Below are 17,789 nucleotides of genomic sequence, written 5' to 3'. Positions count from 1 at the left end.
GAGAAGAGGTTTGACAATTTTTTTGGTTTTTTTTTTTATTTGTATTAAACTGTGGGGAAAAGTAGGAAATAAAGATAGAATAAAAAATGACCAAGAATTATGAGGCAATGGCTTAGGAGGGAAAACAATGAAAGAGTAGAAAAGCTGTGCAGTTTTCTTCTGTTTAAATGCTGCAAGAAAGGAGATTAACTTAGAGGTAAATCCAGTCTGTAGAACTAGAAGAGAAGGAAGGAAGTTAACTGCCAAATTCAACTAGATCACCAGAAAAAGCCTCCAAGCAGTTTGACTCATTATGCCATGGCTAATCCTGCTTAGGGAGAGATTTCACATCTAAAAGCAGCTCAGATAAAAGAAACCAGAGGTGTGCTCACCATATATGAACACACATTAGCTACCTTGAGCTAAACCTTGCACACTGATAACAGCAAAGCAGGACAGCTCTGTGCAAACTGGTCATCACCAGGCACCTGGAGAAGGGTTTGCAGCATTTGGGTTTGCACTGGGGCCCTTTGCAGGGCACACAGAGAGCCTCCATAGACAGCAGCTCACTGCCGGCGTGGGAGGGTGGGCCGCAGAATTTCTGACTGTGGTAATCTCTTGTAATGGCAAAAACATGTTTTGCCCATGTTAATGCTTCTTTTTGTCCACCTGAAAATGTCGAGGAATAGCCAGTGTTTAAAAGTGCAGAATAAGACCCCATAAAACCTCCTGTCTGGAATCTGGACACTATTAATCAAGAACATCAGTGCTTTTGCATGAGACTCTTGTTAGATTTTGTTGTCTGTACTTTTTCATGCATCCTCGGGTAAGGATTTCCCCCCACTGTTCTCACAGCAGCTAACAGTACTGAACCCCTGAGAAGGTGTGGTTACAGAGTGGAGATCCTCACTGCAGAGATTTTACAGCCTTTTCCAAATCAATAGCTAAAAACATACCAGGTTAATCCTGATCAGTAACAAACACCTTTGCTGTGATTATATTGGTAATAACTACTTACATCTTCTTGTGTCAGATGGATTTCATTTCATTCTCACAGCTGTGTTTGGTATTTCAGCCACCTCTCCATCATTTCGCTCACTCGTCCATTTTCCCACATTCTGCAATAATTGAGGAAAAGAAAACAGAGTTAGGAGTGATTATCAGAATAGAAGGCTCCCACTCCCACTGCTTCTCCCTCCAGCTGAGGATTGTGTTCCTGTTGGCTCTCCCTTTCCCTAGCTGAGCTTGGGAGTGCTAAGCCACCCTTCAAATCCTCCTTGTTAGAACAGGTCCATCACATTGTCTGGGATATAATAGAGTGGGGAAAAAAAATCACAAACCAGCAAGGCTGAGTTGCTGGGAGAACTGTGCTAGGCAAACATTTCAGTACCTGCACTGCACAGGTATTCATAGACCTTATGGGCTACTCCTGGAGACAGCAACCCAGGCTAAGTGCCACTACACAAGGGCTGGGATGACAGCTCGACATTGTGGGAAGAGCTGGCACATGCAGAGCATCAGTTATTTGGGAGCAGAGACAGCTCCTTGGCTGTGCTAAAGGTTGCCATACCTCAGCCCATTTGCAAGGTAGCTTTCATCATATGCAGTGCAGCAATGTCAAATCCCAAAAACCCACTCCACTTGTCTGCAACACACTGTAATATGAAAGAACTCAGAGGTTACTTGCAACAGACACCAGGCACAAAGAAGAAGCTGCTTTAACCAGCTGTTCTTTTTGTCAGAAGAGGTCTGATGTCGTGGCTGAGTGCCTGAAGGTCAGCAGCACTGGTCAGTGGGCCAGAGCAGGGCATCCTGGCTCCTGCCCCCTGCTTGGAACAGTGCTTTGTCTCTTAGTCATAAAGCAGGTGAACCAAGATCAAGATTTTGTTCCTCATTCAACACTGACTCGCTCTGTAACCTTGAACAAGATCCCACACCACACCTTCCCACGTGGAGTGGCACAATTTATCCATTTCCCTGTGCTTGTGTGCCTGCTGCAGCTGGTGCCCATGGGGTGCTTTCAGGTCACTGGCTCCAGGGTGGAGGCAAGGACAGAGCTTGGCTGTGTTAATACATCCTGGGCTTATTCCACACAATGTTAGAGCCTGGGTCAATGTATGTGAATTTTTTCCAGCACTCCACAAGTTCTTCTGTATAGCAAAGTTAAAGCAAGCAAGAGAGAGAGAGAGGTTCCCATTTGATTGGCTGTGACTAGCTGCAATTAAAAACTATAATTTATTACCCTGGATTATGAGTATAATTTCAATGCAGAGAATTAAGGTTTTCTTCTGAGATGGAAATAAAGATTAATTTTTAATTTCCTTTCTCACTGCACATTTAAGAGCAATGGACTCCATAGAAAACTACAGGTCAAAGTAGTTTTATGGAGGAATGACAATGTTCCATTGCAGAATAATTTAATGCTCTTGCTGCCTTTTTAATATTTGACTGCAGCTCCCTCATGCGAAACAGCGGCAGCAGATGCTGTACACGTTTGCTGCAGCACTCAGGTCAAAGTGACTTTGAAACAACAAAGTTTCACTGCTCAGGACGTGGACAGCTTTGGGAGCTCCCTGATGCAGGCAGCTGGTCTGGGGATGGGGAGAGCAAGGTGAGATTAAAGGCTGAGGAAAGAGAAGGACACTGAAGCCTGGATGGAATAGGCACCAGCAGGTGCATGCCAGCTCAGACAGGGACAGGTACATCCAGATAAGGCAAGAGAAGTGTTTCCACCCTGGAAGTGCAGCTGCAGGACAGCAGGACTCTGTGGTTTGCCTGCACACAGACTGTGTTATTCCAGTCTGCACAGCACACCAGCAGAACACGGGGGAAAACTGGGAACCATAAAGACCTGTAAAGGAGAATCCAGTGCAACACCAGAAAGGAGAGGGGGGCTGTGTGCATCCATTCCTCCAAGATCAAGCACCTCTCAGGGCAGGATTTTCTGTTGCTGTTCACAGCAGGCTGATACCAGAATATGCCATAGGCCTAATATTTACTTTGAGCAACTGGCAGTGAACAAAAACGTCCCTGAAATTCAGGAACACTTTAAATTCTTGCTCTGGTGGTAGAAATAAACAAAAAAAACCAAACAAAACAAAAAATCAAAACACAAACAAACAAAACAAAAAAACCCCACCCAAACTAAAGAATAAAATGCTGTCATATTAATTGCTTGGATCCCAGTTAATTGAATAACTCTGTGCTGATGGAGCTGCATCCTCAAAGGCCTGGTAATATATAGCATAACCTGTCCATTCCAGGGGTTTTAAAATTTATTGGCATCTTATACCTGGCATCTTGGGTTATAAAAGCAATTAGATGCCTAAGTGATGCAACTGCTGAGCACTGTGCAGGGTCACCAGGAGGAGCATCCCCCAGGGACACAGTGGGGACAGTGATTTCAATGTGAACCAGATCCCCTGAGTGCCAAAGATCCCCAGCTCTCTCAGTGGCCTTCAGATGAAGTCTGCTTAAAGAGGGGAGAGAAGACTTTTTGAAAAAATCTTTTCCCTATGTGAAATCCGTTCACATAGAGCTCTTAGGGGAGATTTGGACAGAATAATGAAACAAGTTCTCAAAGTTTTGGCAATCCCTCTCCCTCCAGGACTTCCAGGAGGCATGTAAAGTAGATTAATTTTTTTAGTGCAGAACCACAGCAGAGCTAGGAGCCCAGTTTAGGACAAGTCAACACCTGTCTGCTACTCACATCTCAGCTTATAAACTGATCCTGTGTACAATAGCAGTTTCATGAGGCATCTCGTCAAAAAAGAGGACAAAAAATCAAATGGTCCTGTCATTCACCCAGAAGTCTCTACACAAACTATATCTCAACCTTTTCATGTTAAGTCTCAAAACAGAAGATATAACGCCCACAGACAGCCTCCCATGACCCCCACTGCCCTGGCAGCAGGACTGCTCTGAGTCTGCTGCTCCTGCAGGGACAGCTCCAGCCATCTGATGCACTTCTGCTCATCAGCCCAGGAAAGGCTCCTCTGAGCTCTCAGGGAAAATCAAGATGAGCAGTTGTTTGGAAGCACTCTAGAGGAAGCATAGAAGCTGGAAAAATTAAGGTAACTGAATGGGGAGTGCTTCTTCCTTCTGGTCAGGACTGCTTCCCAAACAAACCTCTTGCTTTGTGTGAGAGTTTGGAAAACAACTCCAGCCAACTTCAGTGACTGGAGCTGCCCCAGTACTTCTTGCAGCAAGGGTGCTGAGCAACACCTGAATGATTTCCACCTTGGGCATTTATCACATCCTGACACTTTACAGAATTCCCTGCAGATTTCCAGTTGCCTACATTATTTTCTTGTATTGTCTGTCCTAACAATTGTGTCTAGACATTGTTCTCTTGAATCAATCATGTTTCTATTCCCCCATGGCTGCCTTTCAGCAGCAACTGAAGCACTCACTAACTACAAGTTTTCTTCTGATGGCTGATGACTCACAAATCCTGAAAAGGGGATACACACCAGTCTGGATGTGACCAGACTTTGGGAGTGTCCACCCTTGCTCAGCCCAAAGCACATGGAATTTTGGTGAATTTTTCAGAAGTATTTCCCCCTCCGCTGCAGGGATGCTTACAGTCACCTTTGCCAAATACCACAGATATTGGGCCATTTGGCACTACAGTTTTGGAGATTTGGGGAAGCAAAGGAGACACAGAACCACCAGCTACAATGGAGCATCTTGCTCAGGAGCATTCATCATCAGCCCTGTCTCCAGCAGCCCACCCTAGTATAACCATTGCCTGCGTGCAAACACTGGTGTGTGTCTCCGGAAATGGAGTTTAGATGTTTGTCTTATCTGAACAAATTCAGTGACTGAACATGCTGCACAAAGAGTGTGAGTAACCCTGACAAAGCAACTGCCTCTCCTTATCACGGTCTCCAAAAGACTAAAAGAATCAAGCATCAGAGGCTTATCTCTCAAGAGATGTTCAGTGCCCATGCCTGGCTTACCAATCAGCCCTAACTCCCTTTTTCACTAGGGTTCTTTGCCTTGTTTTTGGTCACACAGGACAGCCTTGCCACTTCCTGAGTGTGGAGGAGTCGAGGGGGGAAGTGTGGTGTGGAGGATGGGCCCCTTTGCCCATGCTGTTTTCTTTCCATCTCTGTATTTCTGGACATGGGATGGTAGACAACGTTACCATTGTGATAACCATGACAAACGGCCATCCTGGGAGCACAGAAAGGGTCTGAAGATGACAAAGAAACAGAAGCTGAGGACAGGTTTTCTTGAAGCCACATTAACCTGGGGTCCTTCTGACAGCCTACCCATGCCCTCAGAGCTCAGCATGCCAGCTATCTGAAGGACAAGTGCTCACCCTGAGATGGGAAAGGGCACCTGGCTGTGGCTCACTCCCAGCTCATTATGAGCCTTTTGGGCTACTCAACAAGAAGACAGTCATCACAAGGGTCACTCCAGAATAGTGGGACACTTCTGCGAACTGGCAGTTTTATTTTTGTGCCTGGCTCAACTCCTTATGTCAGTACCTGCCTGAAAGAAACAGGTTAGGGTTGCTCCCACAGCAGCCCCATGGGTAACTCTGTTGTGATGGTCATAACCCTCGACTGATCTCCTACATTCACAATGTTCAAGGTCGTAGAAATTGAAATGCAGAAAATATCAGCCGTAGAGAAGGAGGATTCTGATTTTCATTCACACCCAAATCTTAACCAAATTCTGCTAAACCAGATCAGAACAGCCTACATCTACACTCAAAATGTTATTTGATCTCATTTCACTGCCTCATCCCAAGTTCTCAAATTTCTACAAGCAAATGTGTGGATTTATTTAGACCTAATATACACTCTTGAGATCACTCTGAGTTTTGATATTTCTTAAACTTGAACATTTTTCTTATTGCCTCTTCATTCTGAATGCAGTAAAGGTGTAAAACTAGCATCATGCTTTATCCTTGAGATTGCCAGTGTCTCTTTCCCCGAAAATTCAGTGTGTAAAGCAGACATCATGAGAAGGATGGTGACAACACCACATTGAGAGAGATAGCAATATTACCACTAATTTACAGGGCCATTCTTATTTGCCCACACAGGCCTGGAGGCACAGCAGTGTTTGAGGACTGGGCAGAGCCACGGGAGCTGCAGCCTGGCCCAGTTTTGTTCTTGCACGCAGCCCTGAGCAGGTCACCTTACCCCTCGCTGGCCCTCCCTCTGCCCAGCTGTGTGCCACGGCTGGGACTGTCTCAGGCTATTGCAGCAAGGTGTATCTCCTCAGGCATATTCTGTACCTTGTTCAGTGGAGCCCTACTCTGACCTAAGGTCTCTGAGCACTTCTCTGAGACGTATATTCAACAGTAACATGAAACGGATGCTAACCGGTTGTGCAAATACCTCCATTCATTTCCATATTTTAAAATCTTTCCTCCAGAAAACCCACATAATCAACACAGATGCCTGCCTGCAATCATGCAAGGCTGAATTCATAACAGATGATGTTTATGGAGAAGTCTCACTGAAGGAGCTTTGCACAGCTAAGGTTCTTTTATCAGGCACTCCCCAAGCAGCCCTCTCTCATGCTGTGCTCAGCTAAACAGATACAACAGGGGTTGGAGGGGAATTTCAGCTGGCAGATAATAACCAACACTTGAACTCTTTTTTCCAAATCTGCAGATTTCAACAGGGGTTGGAGGGGGATTTTCAGCTGGCAGATAATAATCAACATTGAACCCTTTTTTACAAATCTGTGGATTTCAGAGGTTTGGCACACTGGTCACCAGGAGCTCAGCTTAGCTCCTGACTTCACATCAATCCATACAGGACACAGTGGAGCTCCACAAGAGTTGCTCAGACTTCTCCAACAGCTGTACCAGAACATGAACTATAATAGAAACTTCTCAGCTATTTGTCATTAGGCTTTTTCTCTAGGAGGATATGGACCAGGCAAGACAATGCTCCTCTCCATCTCCAAAGCCATTAGGACTGCCCATTTCAATCACAGTTTGCCACTTCTCACATTTACCAAAAACAGAGTCACTTAAGGAATGAGTCCAGACCCTTGCCCACAGGGCCTATGCCACAGGGCATGGTTCAACATAAAATGTCCCTCTGACAGCCTTTGCTGCATAGTGCTGAATTAAGCTTTAGAGATTGGATAACATAATTTCTACCAAATTAAAAAAAAAGAGAATTCAGCAGAGGCTGTAGGGAGGACTGGCTGGCCACTGCCTATGGGGCAGCCATGTTCCTTGGAAATCAACAAGAGAAAACACTCTGACAGCTCAGACCTACCAAACAGAGCTCTGAAGAAAAACACATCTTGTTTTCAAAGATTTTCCTTTAACAGGCATTGGATGAAGAGAGGAGAAAACCCAACAAAACCCCCAAGCTGTGTTGAGAAAGATAAATTCTCAAAAACAGCGACAGACGCGCGGAGCAGATACCAGAGGGAAAATGCCACCAAGATGCGATTAGCCCAGTGAATCAGCACTGGGGACAGTATCTCTGAAACAAACTGCCCTTCTCTTCTGCCCTCCCACACTCTTCTTCCCACCATTGCCAAGTCCTGCCAGCCCACAGCCTGCCAGGGCTCTGGTGCTGTCACTACTGGCTCTGCTGAGGCCAATGGAGTCTGGGGCAGGCACTGGGCCTTTGGCCTGGGACAGCTTCCCTCTCCACACAGTTGCTGACACCTGCTTCCAACTTACTTCTGACTGCATTTGAGACAATTTCTGAGCTCACGCAATTGGAAGGGATTGGGTTGGCATGTAGGGAGAATATATCTTCATGTGAAAGGTGAGAAATGTCTTTATCAAAGGAAGATACCGTGGTTAGGTGATATCCTCATGCATTTTCAGGGTGCACTGCCTATACCAACACAGGTCTCCTCCAGGGGCCCCTGGAAGTGTCTTAAGAAGAAGGAAATGGACTTTCTAGAAGGTTTGTTGACTTCATGACCTTAGGGTGTGGAGGCTTGTGTGAATTAATGTCCTACTGTCTACTCCAGGGATCGGGCCCTGAGCACTGGTCAATGATGGCAACTGAAGTCTCACCAAGGTATCTTGAAGCCATCCAGTGTGCCATGGGTTGTGGTTGTTGGCTGGATGAGGAACCTGCACCAGGCTCTCTGAAGCCATAAGTGTACCAGCAGATTAGCTCAGAAAAGTTGTGTGATTCAGCCACAGCCAAGGCAGATCTGCCTCAAGCGCTTTCCATCAGCTGAAGCAAGAGGACAGCAGCATCCAAGTCAAGCAGCACAGGACAGGCAGCTCTCAGCCTTTCCCTGGGAAAGGAAAAAACAACAAAGGGTGTGAAGGAGACTGAGAGAATCCTGCTCTCCCACAGCACTGAGTTCCTTTTCCTAGAGGGAACAAATAACACAGTGAGCCATAGCAGTGATTGGAGCAGAAGCTGTGAGAGAAAAATTATCTCCAGAATAACTAATTGTAGTCAAAGAGGGAAGAAACAGGAAGAGGAGTGGCAGGAGGATCCTGTCCTGAGCTGACAGAGGAATTCAGTCAGGTTTTAGCTATTTACAGTCCCCTGCTAATTAACTAGCAGACCTTTCAGTGACTTTTCCCAGCAGTGAGACAGTTCCCATCCTGTGAGCTGCGTCACATCACTCCTGTGCTGGTCAGATCAAGTCACAGTTTCCAGACCAAAGGGGTACCATTTTGGTCTCTCCAAACTCAAGACACAAACCCAGGAACAAAGCCTGGAGCAGAAAAATACTGCAGCTTTGCCAAACCACTGGCAGCAGCTTTACCCTGTGAACATGAAGCTGGCCTCTATTTGCCAGACTGCAAGGGGGCTGCTCGAGCCCCTGGCAGTGAGTGAGCCCAGTGCCACTAAACACAGCAGCTCTCCCAGGCCTCCTTCTGCTCTGTTCTGGGGCCAGGATCAGCAATATTTCAATGGAAATAAGCCCTAAGAGTTGCTCTGGGTCCAGCAGGAGGAGCTGGCTAAACGCACATTTTTGTCTTAATGTAGGGCCTAAATAAACAATCAAATAAGACCTCAGTTTAAAAAATCCTGTAGTTTAAAGGATTCCCTTAATTCTCAGTATTCCTTTATTCTCATGGCAACTGATGTGAGTCTGATCTGCAGCCCAAATATTTTCTCCTGCCTCCTTTTCTAGTGTAACTAGAAACATACACAAATTTAATGTTGGCTTGTACAGTCCTTGCAAATACTGTAACACATTTATTCTAAGTAATTGGTGGAAGCATATTGCATTTTTTTAAAAAAACACATCAACTGCACTGATGCACAAGCAGAACATCTACGTAACTGAGAGACCCAGAGCTTCTCAAAGGTTTCCTATCCACCCATCTGAAGGCTGCTGTGCTAGGACTCATTTAACTCTTACCTTCAGGCCATGGCAGAGGCCATTCAGGCAGGCAGGGCTGCACAGACCAGCCCTTGGTTGCCCACACCAAGCCAGCAGTAGTCCCGTTACTTCTGCACAATGTCTGCAGAGCCTGCAGAGTTCAGCCAAATGCCATCAACCCCAGGTTTCCTAAAAATCATCCTCCTTTCAGGCCCTGCTGGCACTGCCATGTCATTTTGTCCTTGGTGCCATGGTCTGGTTGACAAGGCGGTGATCAGCCAAAGGTTGGACTCAAATATTAGAGGTTGTTACCAACTTAAATGATTCAGTGATTTGGCAGGAACAGCAGTTTCTGGTTCCTCTGGTCAGTGAAGGCCAAGTTCAGCCACAATTCTCTTGCCATGCAGGAGCTGGAATCAAATGGAAAGACCTTCACTTTAACTATGTGGTTTAAACAGAGATGTAGAAAACCACTATCTCAGCCTTCAGGTCATCTTCTGGCCAAACTGCCATGCTGAATCCTCTTAAATTCCTATCCCATGGTAATGAGGAGCTTGCAGGACTGGCTTTTTATTTGGCACATCTACCAATATTTATTTAGCAGAGTTTGGATCACTTTTCAAAGGGTCCATGCTCCTGTCACCAAAATATACATTTCCTGAGACCCTTTAAAAGCTTTGTAAAATATCTTGCTCAGCACCTCCACCCCTTGTGAGAGTTCCACATCCCTTAAACAACAATGGAACAGCTTGTTCCCAAGCTGGGAGCAGCCTCTTCCAGGCACTAGGAGGGAAGTACTGAGGACTTTGCAAAATTGTCAGATATGTGCACCTGCTTATGAGTGGATATTTTGTCCCATATTTTTGTAGTAGAAAAAGAAACCAGAGGTTTTACCTGACAGCTTCTTACAATCCAGCCAGTGTAAGGTATAATACAGTCTTTTTTTCCCTTGCTTCTCAGATCTCAGGAGCGTGTGCCAAAAGACTGTCAACTTGTTAAAAGTACATTAATGCAAATTCCAGAGCTTTCAGTTATGTTTATGCTAATAGAAAGCCTCCCTCTCTGTGACAGGCCCAAGTGAAGAGTCAGTAACAGGAAAATTAATTCCAGCTGTTGAAATTGATTTAAAACTAGCTTATTCATAATAATAATAATAAGGGAGAAAAAAAAGAATTCCTGAAATAAAAATAAAAAGGGAAATACAGAAAGCACAAAATCATGTTTACTGCATGAAAGCAGAAAGGGTTCTCCTGTTGGGAAGAAATCTTCCAAATTTAATCAAGCCTGGTTAGAAGAAAGCTCTAGCTTGTTATCGGGTTGTAAGTGTAGATTAACATGAAAAGAATTAGCTATGTGCACAGCCTGATTTTGCAAAGGAAACACAAGGGTTTTGTGCATGTATTTTGTTTTATATTCCTTATGTCTAATCCACAGGCAAGGAGACCAAATCCAGGCTGCAGCAGGACAGGTAATATTTTAGATGACAATGGTTGCATACTGAGAACTGCAGAGCTCTGCGTGGGGAGATTAGCTCCCCAGGACTGCTGCATTTATTCAGTGCCTTTACATACATTCATACATTTCTGCTGACTGGAGTTCTGAGTGATTTCCGTGTTTAGACAACCCCAGTCTTGGGATCACAAACCCCAACTTTGCTGGGGTTTCAGAGTTCAAACCAAGATCTGGTGCTGAAACTGCTGGCCAGCCTGCCATTTCCAAAATGGTCTCAAGTGTCCAAATCCTTGATATAAATATCCACACTATTTTTATCTGAATTTTTCTTTTTAATTTCCCATCAGTGATCCTCGTAAGTCCTTGACTGTGTGTATGTGTAGCCCTAAAAGCAACAGAACACCTTGCAAAATTCAGTTTAGGTGTCGAAGGGGAGGCAGTCTTCAAAAATTTGTTCAGAAATTGACTTTCATTCATTCAACACCTACAGCTGGAACCAGATTTGAAAATCCAAGGCATTCTCATTTAGCCAAGAAAAGAGAGTTTCCAAAGCACTGGCCTCAGACCATTACAATTCTCCCTGAGCATAGGATCTGCCCTTTCCTAAGGAGCACTTCTGAAAGAGATGAGGCCTTATTTCAGGTCCTGCATGGGTGCTAAGCCTTATCTTTGCCATGGGGGCATTATCTGGTCAGGTCCATACTCCTTGTGCTTTTGAAGGGACTGACCCAGAGCTCACTGAAATCAATACAAGCCTCTCTACTGGCTCAGCAGTGTTCACATCCAGCTTTAAGGGACAGACTTCAGCATTGAAACAGCCAAATAAACCCCACAGACCCTGTTTTCACTGCCCTCCCCTCTCAGTTCCATTTCCCCACCTCATGTCTATCTGCATTTGCCTCCATTTCAAACACCACACATTCTTCACAGGGGTGGATGAAGGGGCAGAGCCAAAGAGATGCCAGGACTTCCATGGATCCTAACCAACTTGTGACACTGAGAAATTTAAACGTGTGGGTGGATGTGAGGATAAAGTGTTGGAGCAATTTCAGCAGGAACGTTTAGAGAAGCCAAGTCAAACCCATAGTTATGCAGGAAGTTAGCAAGGGATGCCAGCCCTAGTCCTATAAGGACAGAAATGGGCTGATGAGTTTGCAGGAGGTTGCTTTATTTCAAGGCAGGGGGAAGTGGGAAGGAAATTTCTCTGGAAATTCTCCTAGAATTTCAGAAATTTGCCTCTCTTTGTCAGCTTCAGAGAATTTAGACAAATCCTACAGCATGCCACACCTCAGTCAAACAATGAAACAGGCAGATTGATTGCTGAAAAGGAGACACTACTGCTTCAGAGACTGACAGTGCCCCTGACTCATGCCACCAGAGGAAGGAAAAAGCAACAAAAGGAAAGCAGGGGCTATTTCTCAGAGTGCACTCCATGACTTCTCCCAGCTCATGCCAGGAAAAAAGGACACTGTACATTTTCAACTGAAGTGTGGGCAGCTAGAACCATAATTTGAACTTAAAAGGGTCATTCAATATTTACCAAATACAGTTAATCATGTGGGGAAACAAAGCATTGCAGTTTAAATTAAAATCTGATTAAGAAAGGAGAAGGAGGGGATATCATGCCTTGCGGGACTGAAAAGTGAGGGAAGTGTGTGGAAGCAGGAAGGATTTTCTCTAAGGGCTGGTATTTCCTTCCACGGCACTCAGTCCTTGCTCACACCACTTTGTGGCACTTGCACACCAGGCTTAGCAGGCTCAGGCCATTTGCAAGCAAAACCACCGGGTTCTTGCTTCTCTGTTCTAATGCAAATCAGACTTCTACCTGCCTTCAGTTCCTTTGGCCCAAAACCAGTAATGCAAACACAGGAATTCAAATACCATCAGTTTGGGGAGGGGATGGTGGCGTTTGTTTTTAATAACAATCAGCTTTGGTTGTTTTTCTCTGTCTTCTGGCTCCTGACTCTTTCAAGCATAACCAAATCACACTTTCAAATTACATGGGGAGGTGTGTGGGGGGGTGGAGTCCACACAAACATAAGGACTAGAAACATGCCTTTGAAGTGAAGTTAAAATTATCAAGCAGTTATTTAATTCCCAAAGACCAGACACTAAACAATAAAAAATATCCCTATCCTCACTAGAAAGTCTGGTGCTGCAAATCCCTTCCTCCTACATATTTCTTATCCACATAAAGGGAGTTTGATGTGAGACCTGAGGAAAGACAATCAGGATTTAGCCCTATGACTTAAAGAAACTGTTATGATCCAAAATCTGTAATACAGAGCAGAACCACAACTCTCTTTTCCCCAAATAAATGGGGTTTGCTTGAAGCAGGCAAGAATCCTGCCCTGAAAATGTTCAGGAAAAAATGTGGATAAAAGCCCAGAAGGAATACACACACAAGGAATGTTAGGAGGGCTTCTCTGCCTTGCTTTTGGATGGCTTTTGAGCCCACTGCTCTGGTCAGGATTATGATGATGATGGAACAAAGGGATTGGAATACAGAGAGAAAAGTAACCATCACCTCAGCAGCTGGACCAGTCTGAAGTGATTCCTGCACCTGCTGGGAAGACCAGAACGCTCTGGATCCCCCATGCTCCAGGCTGGAATCTAATTCCCTGTGTGCTGCCCTGCTCCATGTCCTCCTGCAGAAGGCCAGGCTGGCCAAAAAGCTGGAGCATTTCAAACAGCCCTTACACTGATCAGCTGCTTCCCCAAAGCCTCCCGGGCTGTGCAGCACAAATACACCTCCTGCTGGACCCACTCAAAAAGCCGCAGCTACGGGAGAAAGGAGCTGAGCTCTTTTACAAGGCATTAAGTTTCATTTGCAATTACTGGGGATTTTATTGCACTACTGAATATAACAGGTTCCTTAACTGGGCCAGCAGCATTGTACCCATATGCCTTTTTAACAGAGCTTTTCTGTTATTGTTTCCTTATTGGTCTTTTCCCTTTTGCTGCACACAACTGGATTTTACTGGCGTCCAGCTTGTGCAATAGGCCCCAGGTGGCTCCTCCAAGAGCATTATTTGTTAATTTGATGGCTGATCCAGTGCATGAGGAATGAAAAATTCTGAAATGCAATGCCCAAGATGCTGCTTCACAGCAGTGGCAACAACCCAGGAAATGTTCCCCAGAGTAAGGCTGCTGGGTGAGGCAGCTCCTTGTCCAGGCCATCCTTGGAAGCAAGACATCCTTGATGAAACACCTGTTTTTTCCTGCAACTGACTGTGACTCCAGGAGGATGGAAAAGAGCTGTAACAGATCACCCTACAAGACCTACAATGGGCTGCGCAGGGATGGAGCCACATGGAGAGACAGCAGGGCAAATAAAAGCTTCAGAACACCTGCAAGACTTCAGTGCACCTTTGAGACAGACAAATGCAAAAAATGCATTTGCAGAAAATGCAAAAAACCACAGTATTTCCATAGAGAATGCCATTTTTGAGCAAAGATTCAGAAAAAAAATTTTGGTTCAGTCCAACAACTTCCATTCAGAATGCAATGACCAGGTTTACAAAGGAAGTCAGCACCCACCACAAGTTCTAAGTGAATTCAAGAACTCCAGCTCCTTTGAAAACCTGGTTTCATGAACAAGATACCAGCAGCTAATGGCAGAGCACAAGGGGTTCTACCATCAGAGTTCACTTGCTCTTCCCTTGTTAAATAATGCATTTCTTTCTACAGTGGGTAAGAACTGAAAAGCCTTGTGGAAGGAATACATCTGAAGGAGGGATTAGAACAGAGATAAGCCAATGGTGGAGAAGGAGTTCTACTTGCAGAATTCCATGTCAAGACACTTTTTTTCTAGAAAAACACCCCACCCCTCAATAGAAATCTCAAATTATCATGTATGTAATGAAGGACTAATTATATTTCCTGACTTGGGGGAAAATTGGGGAAAGGTTTCTGGTTTTTGTTTGCCATGACTCTTAAATTGAATGTCTTCATTTACACTGGGAGAAGACTTGAAATAAAAATAGAAAAACCTAAAATTAGATGTTTCAGTTGTTCAGGTCATATGTTACCTGAGCTTTTATGTTTTATGGTGGGGAGGGCTTGTTTTCATTTTAAGATTTTTGGGTAGAGAACATCCCTGTCCTGATTTTGGAAATTGCTTGGTTCTGGCTATGTTTCTTGTGCTGAAAAATTCTCCTAAGATGGGAAATCATGGTGAGCTCTGCTTTAGACCCAAATACAAGGAACAATATCAAAAGGCATCAGCACCCGAGAGTACTGCCTTCTGCTGAAATAGAATCCCAAAACATTTGCTTTGCCAAGAATAAGAGAAAGAATAGAAACAGGATGCTCTTGCTGGGGTTACAAGCCACCATTAACAAATGCAACCTCCTCAAAAAGAGAGCATCTTGTTCAGCTTTACTGACTCAGGGCTGCTTGAGTTGAGCAGAAGATGCATTCCTGTTAAACCACAGCAGAGACAAGAAAACTTAACTTCTCTTTAGCACTTCCCCTACCTCACCTCCTCAAGTTTTCCCTCATGTTATGTCACAGGTAACAGTGAAACACAGGAAAGGCTGGATCCAGGGAAAACCTGCCCTGATTCATCCCTTCCCCACAAAACCCCTGATGTAACTCCTCACCTCTCCCCCTTCCCAGAGCCCTGCCAGCATCTCCTCCACTGGCACCCTGGACACTTGAGGCACTGAAAGGTATCTCCACATGCAATTCCACACCAAATCTGAACCCTTCAGTGCTTTCTGGAACACCCAGAGCTATCTGCAGAATCCCTAACAAATACATTAATTGCTTTCAATTTATCAGCCTCAAATCATTCAGTCTAATTACCATTCATCTGGAGTTTGTGTTTTTAATGGTTTATGGGTATTGTTGGTAATCTTTTAATTTCTCATTAAAAACAATATCTTGTACCCACTATGTGTGAAAAGCCCTAATCCGATAAATCAAGCAAGAGTAACACAGTTAAAAGGAAATCAGTGGAACAATATTTGGGTTTATATATTTCTGCCAGTCAATTTGTAATTAAAAGTTGCTACTTTAAAAAACACAGTTGTTGCTGTGAAAGCCATTATCAGTCGGCATTTTCATATGAATACTGCTTTAATTAATTAGCAAAAGTAAATACATTATATATCAAAAACCGCTTTCCCACTGAACCCATGCGTTCCAGAACAAAAGGCTTAATAAACCATACAAAAGAGGGACAAATTAGCTGATCCCACCCTCCCTTTTCAGGTTTAGAGTCTTTTAAAGTTCTCCAAGGTTTTTTTTCACCCCACACTTGCTTTTTTTTTTTTAATATATTGTTTGTTTTTCTTTAGAAGTGGGGGAGAAGATGCTACACAAACACAAAACATGCCATTCAAACTAAATTATTTGGAAATCAGTTTAGCTGGTTCTTAGAAAACAGGAGTGTTTATGATTATTAAAACCCAAATGTAATTACGATCACATACAACACAGTCTCTTTGGAACACATTATTTGCCGAACATTAAGGGGCTGGAGTTTGATTCACAAAAGGAAAAGATGTGTCTGAAAAATTCTTTTGTCTGGGGGCATTCCAGAGACTGAAAACAGCAGAAGAAAATTCTCCATTTTCATCAACAAGCTGGACAGAAAGTGTGGGTGAGTAGTGTTGTTCCAGACTGAAGCCTATGATAAGAACACCTTGAAACATCAATGGCATCTCTTATCTCACAGGCCTTTAACAAGAACAAGGGTCCTGCCATCTGACTAGCAATGAAATCATTCACCTCATCCTGTCCCTCTCCTGCTGCCAACAGGCTCCATCTGTGGAAGGGAGCAGAGAGGGACAAGGGGCTCAGCTGGGAGGTGACTGTGGCAAGGGCTGGGTTTCCTGAGACAACAGACTGGGAAAAGGCAACCCAGGCTGGGACCACTCACACAGGTGCAGAGCCTGACCTGAGCAGAGAACTCACTAAGGCTCTGTCTGATGGATGAGAGAGAAAAAAATTAATTACACTTACCTACAGAGCTGGAGTTCACAGCACAGTGATGAACAGCAGCCTCAGTGGGCTGATCCTCACCCCCATTTTAACAGCATAAACAAACAGTGGTGAGCAGGTGATGCCAATTGCCAGGCCAAAAGTGTTCAAGGGCAGGTTGGGTGGGGCTCTGAGCAACCCAGTCTAGTGCAAGGTGTAACATGGCAGGGCCTTGGGACTAGATGACCTTTAAGGTCCCTTTCAACCCAAATTCTGTGATTCCATGAAGTCCAAAAGGATTTAGTAGAAAAAAGGAATTCCTCAAGGGACAATTTTTTCCATGACAGTACTGGAGGTTTTCCACCAAAGCATGCCTCCAAAAACAAAAACCAGCGCTATGGAAATGAGACTATTGGACTGGCTAATGGCATGGCTGTGTAACAACCCATGCAAACATCCAACATTTCCCTAACATAGGAAAACCAGGGGTGCACTCATGCAAAAGCAGTTTGCAGTCACCAAGTCCACCCCTCTCCCAAATTTCCTCTCTCATCAGATATTTCAACACTCCACTCAGTCCTGACTCCTGGTCATCTTCCCACTTGCTCAGCATGCTTCCTTGCAAAGTAGATGGCAAGCAATCTTCCTTCTTGAAGGAATTACTGAATCCTCTTCCTCTAATCTTGGATGCATGAAAGATCTAACAGCCAGTCCCAAACTGCTTTCTTATGCTTTCTCTTCCCTTGTATGCTTAGACTTCAAGTCTTTGGAGAATGGAAGTTTTTCACTCTGGCTCACAGTTTTCAGTGATACACACCCCAACAGGACTGAGAATTAATGCTTCAGGATGCCTCAAGCACTCAGATGATTTTGAAGATTGTCCTGCTGCTCACTCAGTTCCTTTACACCATCACACTGTCACAGCAAATTTCTTCAGCCTTTTCTGACAGGAAATCTTCACCTTTACATCTGGCTTCTCATCCAAGGGCTTCTGTGCAGCCCTGTGTCCCAACCTCCATCCCTGACACACCAGCTCTGAGGCACAGTTTGGTGAGACACATACCCACACATCTGCTTCTTTGGAGTCCCAGCATCACCTGAACATCAGAATACTGTCACCTTTCCAGAGAGATGAAAGT

At 44.5% G+C, this 17,789-nt stretch overlaps 1 long non-coding RNA gene across 1 annotated transcript in view; it reads right to left on the bottom strand.

Annotated features, from left to right (window-relative positions):
• Nucleotides 1-16,773, bottom strand: part of LOC135453198 (uncharacterized) — a 34,124-nt gene extending 17,351 nt beyond the window's left edge. The window contains exons 1-4 of the long non-coding RNA XR_010441787.1: nucleotides 16,693-16,773; nucleotides 9,310-9,680; nucleotides 7,994-8,223; nucleotides 998-1,097 (exon numbers count right to left, since the gene is read on the bottom strand). This is a non-coding gene — a long non-coding RNA (uncharacterized LOC135453198). The remainder of the gene's footprint in view (nucleotides 1-997; nucleotides 1,098-7,993; nucleotides 8,224-9,309; nucleotides 9,681-16,692) is intronic.
• Between the last annotated feature and the right edge of the window lie 1,016 nt (nucleotides 16,774-17,789).

This window comes from Zonotrichia leucophrys, chromosome 12, assembly GCF_028769735.1.
Source record: "Zonotrichia leucophrys gambelii isolate GWCS_2022_RI chromosome 12, RI_Zleu_2.0, whole genome shotgun sequence".
Taxonomy (NCBI): domain Eukaryota; kingdom Metazoa; phylum Chordata; class Aves; order Passeriformes; family Passerellidae; genus Zonotrichia; species Zonotrichia leucophrys.
The sequence above is the reverse complement of the archived record's forward strand: the minus strand, read 5'-3'. Positions and strand labels throughout refer to the sequence as shown.